At 47.8% G+C, this 16,297-nt stretch overlaps 1 pseudogene; it reads right to left on the bottom strand.

The window, feature by feature from the left end:
• Positions 1–1,132: 1,132 nt before the first annotated feature.
• Positions 1,133–12,979, bottom strand: LOC136469185 (wall-associated receptor kinase 2-like; annotated as a pseudogene).
• Positions 12,980–16,297: the final 3,318 nt, after the last annotated feature.

Genomic DNA, 16,297 nt, shown 5'->3' with positions numbered 1-16,297 from the left:
GCACGTATCCAACACCTCAAAATATCCCTCAAACTGCTGGAACACAAAATCCATCAGAACGGAGAAGGGGAGGGAATCGTAGAAGAAAATTCAAATCCAACTCAAAGCAAGAACATAAACACAGATGTTCTGATGAATGATTGCTTTATTTCTAAAGATCAACTAGATCTAGTTCTTAGAGAGAAAAGATTAAACACAGCAGAGGAATCACTCTCTACACCGCCGATCTCAACAATAGGAAAAATACTTAGGCAAACTAGAGTCTTAGGCTAGAAAAATGAAAACTACAGAGATAAAAAGAGATAGCTGGTTAGGGAAGCCTCCTATCTTATTTATAGGCCTATTACACAATAGTAGCCTCGTACCAGTACAACACTGTAAACACCCTAACTCAAAAGTGACCGGCACAGGCCATCGTTGCCCCTATACACCACTAATGCCACAACGTTGGTACCTATAGGGCTACAATGGCAGGTATGCGCTGCACTGGAAGGATAAGGATGAAGGACGATGCACAATCGAGCAAAGGATGAAAGCCCTTTCTTTTCTCCTTTATCCTCCGTCTCTCTCTCTCTCTCTCTCCCTGTGTGTATGTGTGTATGTCTCACTATAACTGGGTCCCTTAGAAAGCTATATAAGGGAGGCCCACGCTCCCTCTATAGAGAGAGCGCATTCTAATAGCATAGCACTCTCCAATCCTATGCCGTTTGTAACCATGGTTTCTTCATGCTTGGGTCAAATTATCTTTGGGTTTGTCATTCAAAATATGGAGAACCTATTATTATCAACAACAAAACAAAGTGTCTTTTAGCATAAATGATTTGTAAAGCTACAAAATGTTGAGGACTTGAGGAGGATGAATATATTGTAGCACTAAGTTTGTAAGTGTATTGAACTGAGTTACAAATTATAACACATGCACATGCATGTTTATTCTCAACCAAGGGTGAGATCTCTATTGCTTAGCAAAGTTTGGTTAAACAGTAGATGCATACACAATCACACTAATAGTTGTTTACCTTATTCCACAAACTCAACATTACAATATAATATATATTAATCAACTGGCACACTAACTAGTAGTTACTTGTTACCATATTCCACAACACACGATCACACGCTATAACATATATCAATCAATTGACACATGACCTATCAATGTATTGTTCCAAGATCTCTTCAACATCAGAAGACTCTCTGCTACTTCTATCATGTTCGGCCTTTTGTCCACATCAAGATTTAGACAATTCATTGCAATCTCATAGAGACTATTAAGAAGTTTCAAAACTTCTGGTTTTGCAATTTCCTTATCAAATAACTCGGTTGCTTCCTTTTGATTTTTGTGCGCATTGCGAAAGTTCCTTACCAAACTATTATTGTCAACATAAGTGGCCTTCTTCCTGCTTATGAGCTCCAAGAGGACAACTCCAAAACTATAGACATCACTTTTATCAGATATACTGGATCCATATAAGTCTTGTCACCAATGACCCAATCCGTGTGCTCTTTACCTGTCGTAATCAGCCTTGAGATACCAAAGTCAGAGATCTTTGGTGTGAAGGTATCATTCAAAAGTATATTAGCTGGTTTCACATCGCCATGTAAAATTGTGTTTGTCGTTTTTGAATGTAGATAAGCTAGACCTTCTGCTGATTCCGCAGCAATATTTAAACGACATTCCAAAGTTATTGGAGCACAACTGCTTCCATGAAGAATATCGTCCAAACTACCTTTGGAGAGAAACTCATAAACAAGCATCGGCTTATCAACTTCAAGGCAACAACCTATTAGTTTCACAATGTTTTTGTGGATCACTTGTGATTGGATAATGACTTCATTGGCAAATTGATCATTTTTTGCCGTATCCGCATTGCCATCAATTGGCTTCTTTACTGCAACTAACTGACTGTCTAGAAAGCCCTTATAAACTTCACCAAAGGCACCTCTTCCAATAAAATTACTTGGTTCCAAGATTGGTTTCAGCTCACCCTTCTTATAAATCTTAATAATTTTTGCCTTCTCTAATGTTGGACCTCCATTTCTTTTGAAAAATTCTGTCATCTTCCTTTTCTCATTGTGTATTAGGATAGTGAACACCAGTAGTGCTATTATAAAAAGGCCGCCAACCATTCCTACGTGAAGTAGAAACAAACTTATTGTCCCATAAATTCTTAATAGTTCAGAAAACATTAAAACATTGAAAATAAACCAATGAAATCATTTAAATGTAGAGTAATAAAGCCAAATATGAAAGGAAAATTATTTTGATAATGGATTGACTGAACTCAACAAAAAGCCTATGAAAAACTAAAGATGTGTCAAGCAGCTGAACAACACTGTCAGCCTGGGCCCTTGCAATTTTTGGCCCCACCCCTGCAAATAATAATTTGTGGTGGACACCAAATTACTAGAGTCATCATGATTCACAACTCACAACTCTACCACAACACCTAAGTTGCCCCTTGTCCAACTTAACAGTAAGTACTTTAGGAGTAAATAAATCTTATGCATCCTTGTTAGAAATTTTCTTTTAGCTGATGAGTACTTTTCAGGTCCTATTTGGGTCCCTACGAATGGAAAATGAATTTCTCGAATAACTTTGCCTTTCCTCTAGTTATGTGACTTAACTAAAGTTAAATATCACCTAGTACGTATCTTACCTACGGATATCTTGGCAGGCAGAGAGAACAAGTCGGTACACGGCGCCTCTTTTGCATTTCCTCTCGTTCCGGCTGGACAGCTACATTCGTAATCTCCTGGCGTGTTCTTGCATTTCCCGTGGCAGGGATACATGTCTGGCCGAGCGCACTCATCAATGTCTACCCAAGATAAAAAAAAACAAATATTACTTCTTCAGTAAAAAAAAAATGTACAGTACCTACAAGTAGACAAGCGTGTGGTATATACAAGTAGGCAAAATTGGTAGGGGTTACTAAAAGTAAAGTCACTTTGCCGGGGAACATTAAAAAAAAGGTTCAATGACTTGATGGACTCTCTGATTTATAAAAAAATTTGTTAGAAGACATCGCGGCCATTAAAATATTTATTTTTGGCAAAAGAGGAGAAAGAATGTTTACAAATAATGACTTTTGTTGCCCTGTGTTGTCACTACTGCAGATTTAGGGAACAGACAGAGCATGGCAGCTGGCAAACCTAGTGTGCCGGCGGACCTCCGCCCTTCTCCCGGCGAGCGTGGGTGCACACGAGATGTGTGGTCCTGCCATGATCTCCCACAACCAACTTCGAACCACCGGCATCATGTACAAACACCTTGCCTTCCGCCCAAGGAGAACTTCTCACCACTTATGCCGTCCAAAGATGCGTTTTAGTAACTAGAATATGCCAACTCCGACGCAAGCTTCCCGATCGCTTTCAATTTGACATCTAACCGGTCTCTATTTCCTACATCCGCCACCGGGTTCGCCTTGCTCGACCTCATGGAGGAGTGGGCATGTTGGGCTGCGGCAAGGGAAGGCGCTTTGGTGTGGAGGCGCCTCTCGCACGATAGCGGTGGGAAACTCACGTGTGACAGTCTCGTGCGGCGCAATGGCGGGTCCTACGCACAGCATGGCTGCGGCCTACGGAGCGTGCTCTGAGGCATGGCATCATAGGGCAGCAGGAAAACTAGATAGAAGAATAGGAGGAATGTTTGGGTCACCCTCCTATTTGATCATATGTTTGTGTTGTAACCCACAGTTTTGTGTGAGTTAGTTAGCTGGTCATAGGGGGGCGCCCACGACCACGAGTCCGCGCCCTTGGTGCGTCATGTTGTAAAACATAAATATTTCACCGATGAGGCAATAGAATCCCTGTTGGCTCCTATTCCTATTCTCTACATGGTATCAGCCGCACGGGTTTCCTCCTGATCCAATCCATCGCGGTGCAACTGCCGAGCTCACCGCGATCACCACGGCTGCCTTCCTCTTCCACTCCGCAACCGCCGCGCTCACCGCGATCACCGCGGCTGCCTTTCTCTTCCGCTGCTTCCTCTTCCCACGTGCTCGCCGCGATCCGTTGCCATGGACGTCAACGCCAACCCGCTCTTCAACGCCGACGTTTCCGACGTTGAGTCCTCCTCCACCTCTTCCGCCTCCGTTGATGGTGACTCCTACACCGTGCCTGCCGTGACCACGCCACCGGCGGTCGTCCTCCAAACCGTCAACATCAAAACCCATGTCCCTGTCGAGCTTGACATTGCTGAATCCAACTACACGGAGTGGCGATGCTTCTTTGATGCCTTTGTGGGCAAATTTGGCCTCAGCAATCACCTCACTACCCCACCTACCCCCTCCGATCGCCGTGATCCAGATTGGACCATGCGTGATCAGTGCATTCTTTCTTGGCTCTATAACTCCATCTCCAAAAGATGTTCGTGCCATCGCCCGCGCCCCTAAAGCTACGGCATTCACCATCTGGATGCCATCCATGATCAGTTTCGCGACAATGAGCGCCACCGCGTCGTCTACTTGGAGGCGGAGTTCCGTAGTCTGGTTCAAGGTGACATGGATGTGACGACGTACACCGGCCGCCTCAAGAAGCTTGCCGATGCTCTGTGCAACGTCAGCCAGCCGGTGCGCGAAACCTCGCAGGTTCTCAACATGCTCTGGGGTCTTAACTCCAAGTTTTGCCATGCCGTACGTTCATGTCATCACCTCCAAGAACCCGCCACATACCTTCCACTCCGCGCGTTCGTATCTACTGCTGGAGGAGCAGTATGACCGCGAGCATGCCAAGGCCGCCCAACATCAAGCTCTCCTGACCACTAGCGGTTCCCGTGGCGATGGCGGTTCCCTTGGTGCCCTTGCCGGCGATGATGGTTCTAGCACCAGCTCCACCACCTCGGCTCCATGGCCTCCTCTAGCTGGCTATGGTGCCCGTAACCGCCCGGACTCCAACCGCAATTTCAAGAAGAAGGGCGGTCGTGGCCGTGGATCAGGCACCGGCGGACCTTCCTCCAACGTGCCTCGCCCTCAGCAGACTGGTTGGATGTCTGGCCTCAATCCGTGAACTAGCATGGTGTAGGCGTGGCCAATGCCATTCCGCGTTCCAGGCGCCGGCGTCCTCGACTCTCGTCTAGGAACACCTACCCAGCATGCGTACTTCACTAGCTCTCTCCCTCAAGCTCCTGGTGGCACAGTTCCAAAACCACCTGTGCCTCCTGCTGGTGTTCCACCATCTCCCACTGACGTCTGGAACCACCAGGCCCTGCTGGCCGCACTAGTGAACTCCGGCATCCCACCGTCCGGCCCACAAGCATCCGAATGGTTCCTAGATGGCCGCCAACACTGGTAACTTCATCTCCTCTGAACCCCTTCCCACATGGCCGCCAACACTGGTAACTTCATCTCCTCTGAACCCCTTCCCAATTCTGCTCCCATCGCTATTGGCAACGATGCTCTTCTTCCTGTTACCCATCGAGCATCTACCACAATTCCTACACCTCGTTCATCTCTTCATCTTAAGAACATTCTGATTTCCCCCTTTTAGTCAAAAACCTTATTTTTGTTTGATCTTTAACTTGCGACAACAACGTTACTGTTGAATTTGACCCGCTTGGTTTTTCCATCAAGGCTATCCCCACACGGACGGTGCTCCTCCGATGTAACAGCACTGGCGATTTGTACCCCTTGGCGTCATCGTCGCCGGCAGCTCTAGTTGCCACTGCGTCCTCCTCACCTTCTCTTGAGCTGTGGCATCTCCGGTTGGGGCATCCCGGGCGTCGTTCACTTCAACAGACATTGCGTCATCTTGATTTCAATTGTTCTAAGTCATCTACCCATCTATGTTTTGCTTGTCAGTTAGGGAAACATGTTCGTTTACCTTTTACTTCCTTAGACACAGTTAGTTATGTTCCATTTTAGCTTGTTCATGCCGATGTCTGGACTAGTTGTTCTGGTTTCCAGTACTACCTTGTTCTTATTGATGATTTCACTCACTATGTGTGGACGTTCCCACTGTGTAACAAATCAGATGTGTTTGCTTGCTTACTGTCCTTTCATGCCCATGTCTGCACTCAATTTCAACTTCCCCTTATTGTGTTTCAGTCAGACAATGGCAAAGAATTCGATAACAATGCTTTGTGTCCGCATCTTGCTGCTCATGGCATTGCCTTTCGTCTCTCGTGTCCCTATACTTTCCCTCAGAATGGCAAAGCTGAGCGCATTCTGCATACTCTAAATGATTGCGTCCGCAACTTACTGCTCCATGCCGGCATGCCTCCATCTTTTTGGGTTGAGGCCCTCTCCACCACCACACATCTTGTCAATCGGCGCCCTTGTCAAGCGAGTGGTTCACTAACTCCTCACTAGCTACTGCTCGGTGCACCACCATGCTATGATCATCTCTGGGTATTTGGATGCCTCTGTTACCCGAACCAAGCTTCTGTTGCACCACATAAACTCAGTGCTTGGTCAACAGCGTGTGTCCTCCTTGGCTATCCTAGTGATCATCGTGGGTACCGCTGCTTTGATCTTCAATCTCACTGGGTAATCACCTCCAGACATGTGGTGTTTGATGAAACCCAATTTCCCTTTCGCTCCAGCGAAACAGCCGTTTCTTCTCCTTCACGACTGTAGCTGGTCCAACAACAGAGCTTGTCGTGCTTCCATAGCCTGTTCCGGTAGTCCAGCATGCTCCGATGCATCATCCATCTCCAGTGCACCCTTCTGCGTCTCCACTTCCCCATGCATCGGCATCTCCGGCTGCAACTGCCCCTGGGTCTACGACATCGCCCATGGTGACCACGGCGCCGGCCACTCCTCACCACCAGCACAGCCCGTGCCTGCTCATCCAATGCTGACGCGGGCTAAGGCCGGCATCCATAAGCCAAATCCGCGCTACGCCCTCAGCGCCAATCCCTCGCCTCCATCCTCCAGCGGTGCTGCGATCTCGCCCATCCCTTCCTCGGCTCGTGCTGCTCTTCGCTATCCAAACTGGCACGCTGCCATGGAAGCGAAATTCCACGCCCTACAATCCAATCGGACATGGCGTCTTGTTGATTGCCCGCCCGGAGCCCACATCATCTCGGGAAAATGGGTCTTCACACATAAACTCCGTCCTGATGGGTCTCTTGATCGTTACAAGTCCCATTGGGTGGTCCGGGGATTTACACAGCGCGCTGGTGTTGACTTCGGCGAAACCTTCATGCCCGTCGTCAAGCCGGCGACGATTCGGACAGTGCTCACTATCACCGTCTCCCGGCAGTGGCCAACTTGGCAGCTAGATGTATCTAATGCCTTTCTTCATGGCCGACTGCAGGAGCAAGTTCTATGCCAGCAGCCTACTAGTTTTACCGACCTTGCTCATCCCGGTGCTGTGTGTCTCCTAGATAAGTCTCTTTATGGACTTCGACAGGCTCCCCGGGCTTGGTTTGATCGTTTTGCCAAGTTCATGATCACCATCGGCTTCACCCCTACTCGTTTTGATTCATTGTTGTTCGTCTTTCGCCGAGGCAATGATATCGCCTACCTCCTCTTGTGTGTGGATGACATGGTGCTCACCGGCTCCAGTCCGGGTCTTCTTCAGCACATTGTTCAGCGCCTGCGTGTCGAGTTCGCCATTAAGGATCTTGGCGAGCCAAGTTTCTTCCTCGGCATCGCCGTCAAGCGAGATGCTCACGGCTTCTACTTGTCCCAGCAACGTTATGCCGAAGACATCCTCGAGCGTGCCGGTATGAGCAGCTGCAGGCCGTCCATGACTCCGATTGACGCAGAGGGGAAGTTGTCTACCGATGGTGACAAAATTGATGATGCTGCCACTTACCGAAGCTTGGACGGGGCCTTACCGTACCTGACCATCACAAGACTAGATCTTGCCTTCGCCGTTCAGCAGCTGTGCTTGCATATGCATGATCCAAGGGTGCCCCATCTCGCCCTGCTCAAGCGCCTACTCTGGTATGTGCGCGGCACCACAAACCTGGGGCTCTGTCTCCGTGCCTTGCCGTGTCTCGACATCACGACATACTCTGAGGCGGACTGGGCTGGTTGCCCAGACACTCAGCGTTCGACATCAGGCTTTTGCGTATTTCTAGGCGACGTGCTGGTTTCTTGGTCATCCAAGCAACAGCCGGCCGTCTCCCGTTCCAGCGCGGAGGCCGAGTACCGTGCCGTCGCCAACGCTGCTGCTAAGTGCATATGGCTGCGACAACTCCTCGGTGAGCTCCGCTGTGACGTCAACAAGGCTACTATGGCCTACTGCGACAACGTCTCCGCCGTCTATATGTCGGCCAACCCGGTGCATCACAAGCGTACCATGCACATAGAGCTGGACATCCACTTTGTTCACGAACGAGTTCAGCTGGGCGATCTGCGCGTCCTGCACGTGCCCACCGGAGAGCAATATGCCGACATCATGACGAAAGAGTTGCCCACCTCGACGTTTGAAGTTTTCCGCAATAGTCTGTGCGTCGTGCCTACCTCGTCGTGACGACCCTCAGACTACGGGGGTGGTGTTGTAACCCACAGCTTTGTGTGAGTTAGTTAGCTGGTCATAGGGGCGCGCCCACGACCACGAGTCCGCGCCCCTAGCGCGGCATGTTATAACACATATATATTTCACCGATGAGGCAATAGAATCCCTGTTGGCTCCTATTCCTATTCTCTACAGTTTGGTTCATGGGCTAGGAGCTTCTCTATGAAGTTTAGAAACATGATTCTAATTGGAGCAGCCGCCTTGTGTTGGGCTCTTTGGTTAAGTAGGAATGAGGTTATCTTCAAACAACATGTACCTAACTCTTTTGTGGAGATCATCTTTAAAGGGACACATTGGATAAGGAGTTCACAAATGTCTAAAGAGGAAGAGGAGAGAACCCTGAAGACTTTGGTCATTACAATGGAGATCTTCAAGGGGTATGGCTTGAGTTAAAGAAACCTTATCAAGCACTAGATGGGTGATGAGAGAGGTATCTTGTTTTGATGAAACTGTAGGCCTGTTTAGTTAGATGGCTAACCCCCAACCAAGGACGAGCCACCTTCAAGCTGTTTGGTTGTCTGTTTAGAGGCCAAAGCCAGCTCCAGGAAGCCACCCAACAGAGATCGGTTGCTCTTTTGGAGCAAGGCTCCGGCTGAGCTCGCGTGCGCGATTCTCTCACTGCTCAGCGCTGCTCCTCACCTCTCACCTCTGCTCCTTCGTGCTCCTCGTTGGCTTGGCCACCGGAGATGCGCCTGCGCTGGAAGTTCCGCGGCACCGACACCTCGCCACCCAACGCTGCCGCCGCGATGCTCGCCCAGATGCTCACGGACCGCCGCGCCGTGCGGCTCCAGGATCATCTGCCCGTTGCCGTTCTCCGAGAGCCACTGCTGGTACAGGCTATCCCACCTGGCCTTGCCGACGACGTGGCGCACGTAGTCCGACTTGCTCTTGAAGTAGTAGTTGCCCATGTTGTTGGTTCGGATCAGGAGCGCCTCCACCGGCGTGTTGGTGTTGCCGAAGTAGATGAACGCCATAGCGCGCAGCCAGCTCATCTCTTTGCAGTCGGCCGCCGTCGTGCCGAGCTCCGGGAAGAGGCCGCGCATCGTGTTCAGGAGGTCGGAGCACCCACCGAGGAAGAGTGTATGGAAGAAGGCGTGCCTGTGCTGCAGGCCTGCAGGACGACCCGGATGGTGAGGTCCGGGAGGACCTGCTAGAGGATAGTCATCTCCCACTTGGCGATGAGGTCGGCGGCGCCTGCTCCATGGTCCTCTGGATGTTGACCACCGTCACCGTCGGTGTGACCTTCGAGAGCTTCAGGCGCCATGACACCACGACGCATCATCAGGCCACGATCCTGGAGCCGCACGCCCAGATGCCGCCGCGGTGGAGGAGGTGCTCGCCCAGATGCTCGCCGTGCTCGTCTGCCATGAAAGAGAACTGAGCAGCAGGAAGGCCGTCTGGGGCGTGGGTGCGGGGTCCGAGAAGGCCGGGCCCCGAGCTATGGCGTCGAGTAGCAAAACGCACCACATGTTTGTGAAAATGTCTCAAAGGGGTAAAGTTACCAGCTCTAACAAGAGGTGATTCTATGCAACGTAAACCAGACAATCAAACACACCATTTGTTAATCAGACTTAGATAATGCAGATAATCAAATAACTAGCAATTGACTTGTTGGGGATGGGCTAAAACTGTCCGGGCCAAGATTTTAACCAGGCTAGAAATAGGCCATGAAACCAAACACACCATATATCTTCTCTTTTGTTTTTTATTTTGGTTGGTCAGTCTAAGTAATGCAGTGTTGTACCACTTTGGCTATAGGCTTTCAAACTTTGATAAGCTGAGGCCGCAACGTTTTTCCTGAATCTAAAAAGAACATGAGGAATGAAGAAGAAAGGATAAGTTGTAAAAATGACATTTCATTGTCCTTGATTCGAAAATTGAAATTTTAATAAGAATAGTGTCTTTGGGAAAAAAAAAATAGATGGGGACCGTCCTCACCAGCACGCCATGCAGACCTACCCTTGTTGGTTCCATGCGGGCTCCACGGACCACAACTTCCTGTCGTACTTCGCTGCGTATTGTGCTTCCAGATGCTACCAACCTCCACGCATCCTAAATCATGGCGTCCTAGTGAGGACCATCCTCACCCAATTCTTTCCTTGTCTTCTACCAAAATTTTCACAAAACCAATGTGTCCATAGACCAATTGAACTTTTTTTAATGTTCCCGAACAAAGTGACTTGGCTTCCTGTGTCCATCGGTCTATTTGCAGAGCTCCACTCCTAGATTCTCTCCTTGCTCTTTGATTCTCCAGTGGAATGATTCTACTTGATTCTGGTGGTGGAGCTAGTGGTAATGATGAGAAATTCGTTTAGCTCCTAGTTTCTTAGTTGTTGGGATGAGAAGTGATTCTCAAGGAAAATCTGCTCCGAGGAGGAGTAGGGGTGGAAATGAAAGTGGAAATGCGAAATTATCGGAATCTAAACCCGTTAAAACTTATAATATAGATATCCGTATATGTTACAGTGGATACTAAATGGATGTATCCGAATTCGTTTTTTAGTATTTTTCTCTATCTGATTCCATACCCATATTTCACAAAAATATGGAATATTCGACATTTATTCGTATCCACAAAGAACAAGGTATAATGAATCTATTTAAAAGTTTTCTCTCCATTATTAGTGACTAATTATATAATTTTATATTATTAATGATGCATTGAAACTATTTAGTAGTACATCTATAAGTAACTTTTAATATTAATTTAATACTATTAATGATACGTAAATATTAAATTAATTTTAATATTTTTCTAGTTTAGTTTAAACCTAATATATTTCTTGTACAAATTATTTGAATACTTTAATTTATTTTTTGATGGTGTAAATTATTTTATATAATTTATAATTATGATAAATATTATATAATAATGATTGATTAATTGATATATTTAATTACAAAATATTTATTGATAACTTTATTATTTTTTATGAGCTATTCCTACATACTACATTCTCTACTTGTCTAATAATTTTGTGCTTAAAAAAATGATAAAACAAACTGACTACTTGTCGCCTACTATTCTTATTTAAATTTCTTCACTTAATCTATTATTTTATTAAATATTATCCATTATAGTTTAGTTTACTTTGATATTAAAGATTATTAGAAGTGTACTTTGATTTTATTTCACTTTGGTTATCTACGAACTTAGTAGTAAAATTCGATTCATCTATGTCGAATTTGATAATATACACTTTGAGTTCAATTGAGTAACGTAACTATCCAAATAGAAACCCGAATATGTTGAATTTAATAATATATACACTTTGAGTTAAAGTGAGTAAAATATCCAAATAGTAATGTGAATGCGAGATATTATTTTTGTATTCTCGAAAAAGTTGTAAAATATTGACATCCGGATCCAATTCCATGCAAATCCGATCCGTTTGCATCCGAGCTCTGGCAACCGCCCCCATACGAGTCACAGCGGACGTACCTTGGCATCCTCCATGGATGTATGGATTCCCTTGGTACGTACCCAACCGAGCAACTGCAGTAGTGCGCCGTCGACTCGGTGGCCGGCCGGTCCACGCACTCGCTGTTGTCGCTTATGCAGGCGAAGTCCTTGGGCGTCGGCTCGTCGGCCTCGGGACATCCACCTAAGTCGATGGTGAAGTCTGCCACGACGGGTACGACCCCAGCGGCGTTCCTCCGCAGGAACGCGTCGTTGTCGAGGTCCACCGACGAGAAGTTGTACCACGTTTTCTCCACGATCATGGCGTAGGAGCAGGAGACGGGACCGCCGCTGCCGCCGCCGAAGCCGCCGTCGTCCTCGTACATGGTGCCCTTCTTGATGGTCACCTCGTTGCCGGAGCGGACGAGGGGCAGGTTGACGTGGCAGCAGCCCTGCCCGGCGCAGGACCCGTTGAGGTAGGACTGGCGGGGCGGGAGCGGGTTGAGGTAGGACTGGCAGGGCGGGCCGGTGGTCTGCTCGGCGACGACGTTGCTGCCGATGCCCATGAGCACGTTGTCGGCGTTCGACAGGAGGAACGGCGAGTCGTTGCGGCCGAAGTTGATACTCTGCCGCCGCACCGAGTGGTGCGTCTTGTTCAGCCTGCACTCGTAGCTGAAGGCGCCCAGCAGCCGCGCTTTCCCGTCCGCGAGAGACACGCTGACGAGCTCGATCGGCCGCGCGGACCGGTTGGGTGTCGTCTCGTCGTCCTTGGAGGTCAGGTAGTACAGGTCCTCGACGATGATCTGCGTCCTCGTGTGGTCGGTGCCGAGCACGAGGCTGGAGTTGATGAAGGGGCTGGGCGGATCGAAGGTGTCGTTGCAGACGACGAAGAAGCCTGGACGGAAGCAGCCGTCCTTGGTGCCCAAAGGGTAGGGGATGCTGACGTGGCCGCACTTGTCGGGGCAGCCTGCCAGCGTGATGGGCGGCAACGCTGGAGTTTGGCTGCTCTTGCTGCGGGTTGGCGGCAGCTGCCAGTAGCAAGCACAACAATGGCAGCAGAGACGACGCTAGCGAGGAGGATATGGTCGCCATCGCGGTCTGGGTGATCATTCCTTCCTCTATCATCGCTTCAAGACAGGTATATACTGTCCATCACGCGTGCCATCGCGCGCGCCGGCAAATCACCTGGTTAAGATGCATGTAAAAAAGATATTTAATATTTGCATGGAAACAATATTAGGAGTTTAATGTAGATATGTCATGCACAAGAACTGAACGATTGGAGCTCTTTTTATATTTAACATGGTAAAACTATTCAGAACTGTAAACATGAAATGCTTGATGTGGTAGATGACATTTCGTAGCAAAAACATAGAAGCCAATGCAATAAACTATTTCAGGTCTTCACACTGCATGAGAAATATTCTAAAGCTTCTATTTTCACACCGACCATAAAGCATGAGTATTTTTTTCTCTCTAGAGTCACATAGAGATTAGAAATTGGAAGAGGTAAGGAAATGGTATTTACCTTACCCGTGTATTTGCATCTTCGTGGCCTACACCCATGAATTCTGCATTGAAGCCATCGGCCATAAATTTAGTGTTAAGTTTAGGTACAGCAGGTGTGGGAAAAAACAATTTTGGAATAAAAATAGCCAATTTGTGAATTGTGATGAGGCATCTGAACTTGCTTGAATATTGTAAATCCATGCAGAAGCAACTAATTAACTATTTTCATATCTTAACATCCTACCTTCTCTATTTATACAGAATGTTTAATCTCTTGTTAAAATAAATATAACTGTTTCATAATCCACAAGATCGTGCTACCTTCCTGCTAGAAGCTTAGTAACTTCATAAATCAGGTCAACAGACTATATACAGCGCAAACCACCTTTCTGGCTTGGTTCAGAAGAAAAAAGGCTTGCAAAACTGGTTAATCTACTACAAAAATAAGCATGCTAAAATCCCTGCAAAAAACAATAATAAAGGCACATCATCTCTGTTACAAACATACTCTCTTGTACTAAATGACTTCTATCATCTAAAACGTTATTTCTCTTGTACTAAATGACTTCTATCATCTAATGCTATTTCAGTGGATTCATAAAAGATTGCAAGTGGTATGACTCCAGTAAATCTGTTATACATAGGACTGTGGGGTGTTTGGGTACAAAGAATGACTGGCTGGCTGCTATAGAATACTACCAAAAAAATCAAGGATTTATGTAAACAGGTGTACTAAAGAAACAACCACTTGTTCATCATTTGATATGTATCAGATTGTGAGGAACCCTCATTCCTTCAACTCTACTACTCCATCCATTCTAAATTATAAGATGTTTTGGCTTTTCTAGATATATATTGTTTTTGCTATGCACTTAGACACACACTGTGTAGATACATAGTTAAAGCAATATATCTAGAAAAGGCAAAATATCTTATAATTTGGAACAGATGGAGTATACCTGATACTCCCTCCATTTCAAATTACAAGTCATCCTGAGCAATACCAAAGTTGTGCACAATTCTGGCAAGATGTGCACATGCGACTAATCATAGCCTTGATAGCATCACAAATCCTCCTACTGGGACTGCTGAGCACACAGGAAGCAAATAAGTCCACTGTTGCCCTTCTCCCACTTCGTGTCCTCTCCATTTGGTTCCACTATGTTTGCAAGGGCAGTTTGAACCCGTGTTTGTGAAGTTCCCCTTGCAAGTAAGACAGAAAATTAGCTCACTAATTTGTCAGCAGAGTGTCATAATAAATCAATGTTAAGGTAGAACAGTATGAAAAGCATAGAAAAATAGGACCTATTCTGACATAAATTGGCATACACTTCTGTTTTGCTGGATGGCATGGTAAAGGACACATTAGAACAGGAACATGAACCTGACTTCAAATTTGAGAGAGTACCTGCAGGGTGCTTATGTGCACCCAGCCTTCTAGAACAATGAGAAAACTATTCTATAAAGCAACTCAAACATGTACATAAATGTTGATTTATAGTCTCGACACAGGGTAGTTCTACCTGTATCTCTGAAGCCAGAAAATAGCAACATGTACCATTTGAGCATCAAATCAAATTTGAGTTTCATCGAATTAGGACATGAATGTATCAAATAAAATGTTTAAGACCATGTGTGCTCTTAGGAGGCTTGCAGCCTGCCTGGCGAGTGGGACTGTGCCACCCTGAGCTGACGACAACTGCAGCCGAAGTGTAGAAAGCAATCGCCTCGCGCTCACCGCCGCCTCGGGAGGGAAGGGGAGAGAGGGAGAGTAAGGGGAGGGAGGGCAGAGGAGGAGGAGGAGGAGGATGGGCGCCGCCGCCGCGGAGGCAGTGGGCAGCGCCGTCATTGGCCCACGGTCCTCCACCATGGCACCAACGGCCATGGCCTCCCGAAGGTTGTTGCCTGCATAGATCGGATGGGAGGGCAGACGGATCAGACCATGTAGGCACCGGATCCGCCAGATCCGCCGGTTTGGGCGTCCGCCAGCAAGGAAGACCGATCCGACAAGGCTACATCGACGTCCGTCCCCGGCGCTGGCGAGGGAAGGGGAGGGGGAGGAAGGGAGAGAGCGAACCTTAACCTGCACAGCGGCCGAACAGTAGAGGCCAGTGGCCAGGCCTCCCGCGGAAGTGCCGGCGGCGGCGGCCCGCATCTGCCCGGCTGCACGCACTGGCTGTCGTCGCCTTGGCCACATCGGGAGAGAGAGGTAGCTAGTGGAGAGGAGAGAGAGGGGGGAGGGCACAGCGTGGGGTGTGGGGGGAGGAGGGGGTGGTCGTAGCTGCTCCGGCCGGGTCGTGCGCTCCGTGCAGCGTCGCCATGGCGGCATGGATCGAGAGAGAGAGAGAGAGAGAGAGAGAGAGAGAGAGAGAGAGAGAGAGAGAGAGAGAGAGAGAGAGAGAGAGAGAGAGAGAGAGAGAGGAGAGGAGAGGAGGAGGTCGTCGGGTCGGGGAGAGCTGGCGAGGGTTTCGTAGCGGGTTTGAGGAACTGTAGCGAGCGGTGGAGACAATATGGACCGTCGATCGCTGAATCAGACGGCCAGGGGAATTCGGGCCGAAGTGGCCACCCTGAGAGCTGGCCAAAGCTTCCTGCTTTGATATATAGAAATATATGTATTGGGGGTGGGTCTGTAAGCTTTTGAAAAGAGGGTCCTCCTCTGCCAATCAGACGCGAATACCTTTTCTTGGCATCTTATTCCTTTCTCTATCATCACCCGGCACCATGGTCACGGCTCTCCGAAAATTACGGAGGTCAATCGGAGAGGCAATCTCCGCTGCTTAGAGTTAAGTTCTCATGGGGCAGCCGTGGAGGTGGATTCACACATAAGAAAGCTATAGTTTCTTTTCAGCTATTCCTCCTAAATTTAAGCAACAACTCCTGCGTGTTAGATGTATACGCATGGACACCTACGTATCATAG

The sequence above is a fragment of the Miscanthus floridulus genome, chromosome 8 (genome assembly GCF_019320115.1).
Source record: "Miscanthus floridulus cultivar M001 chromosome 8, ASM1932011v1, whole genome shotgun sequence".
Classification (NCBI taxonomy): Eukaryota; Viridiplantae; Streptophyta; class Magnoliopsida; order Poales; family Poaceae; genus Miscanthus; species Miscanthus floridulus.
Note: the sequence above shows the minus strand (reverse complement) of the source record. Positions and strands in the feature narration are given on the sequence as shown.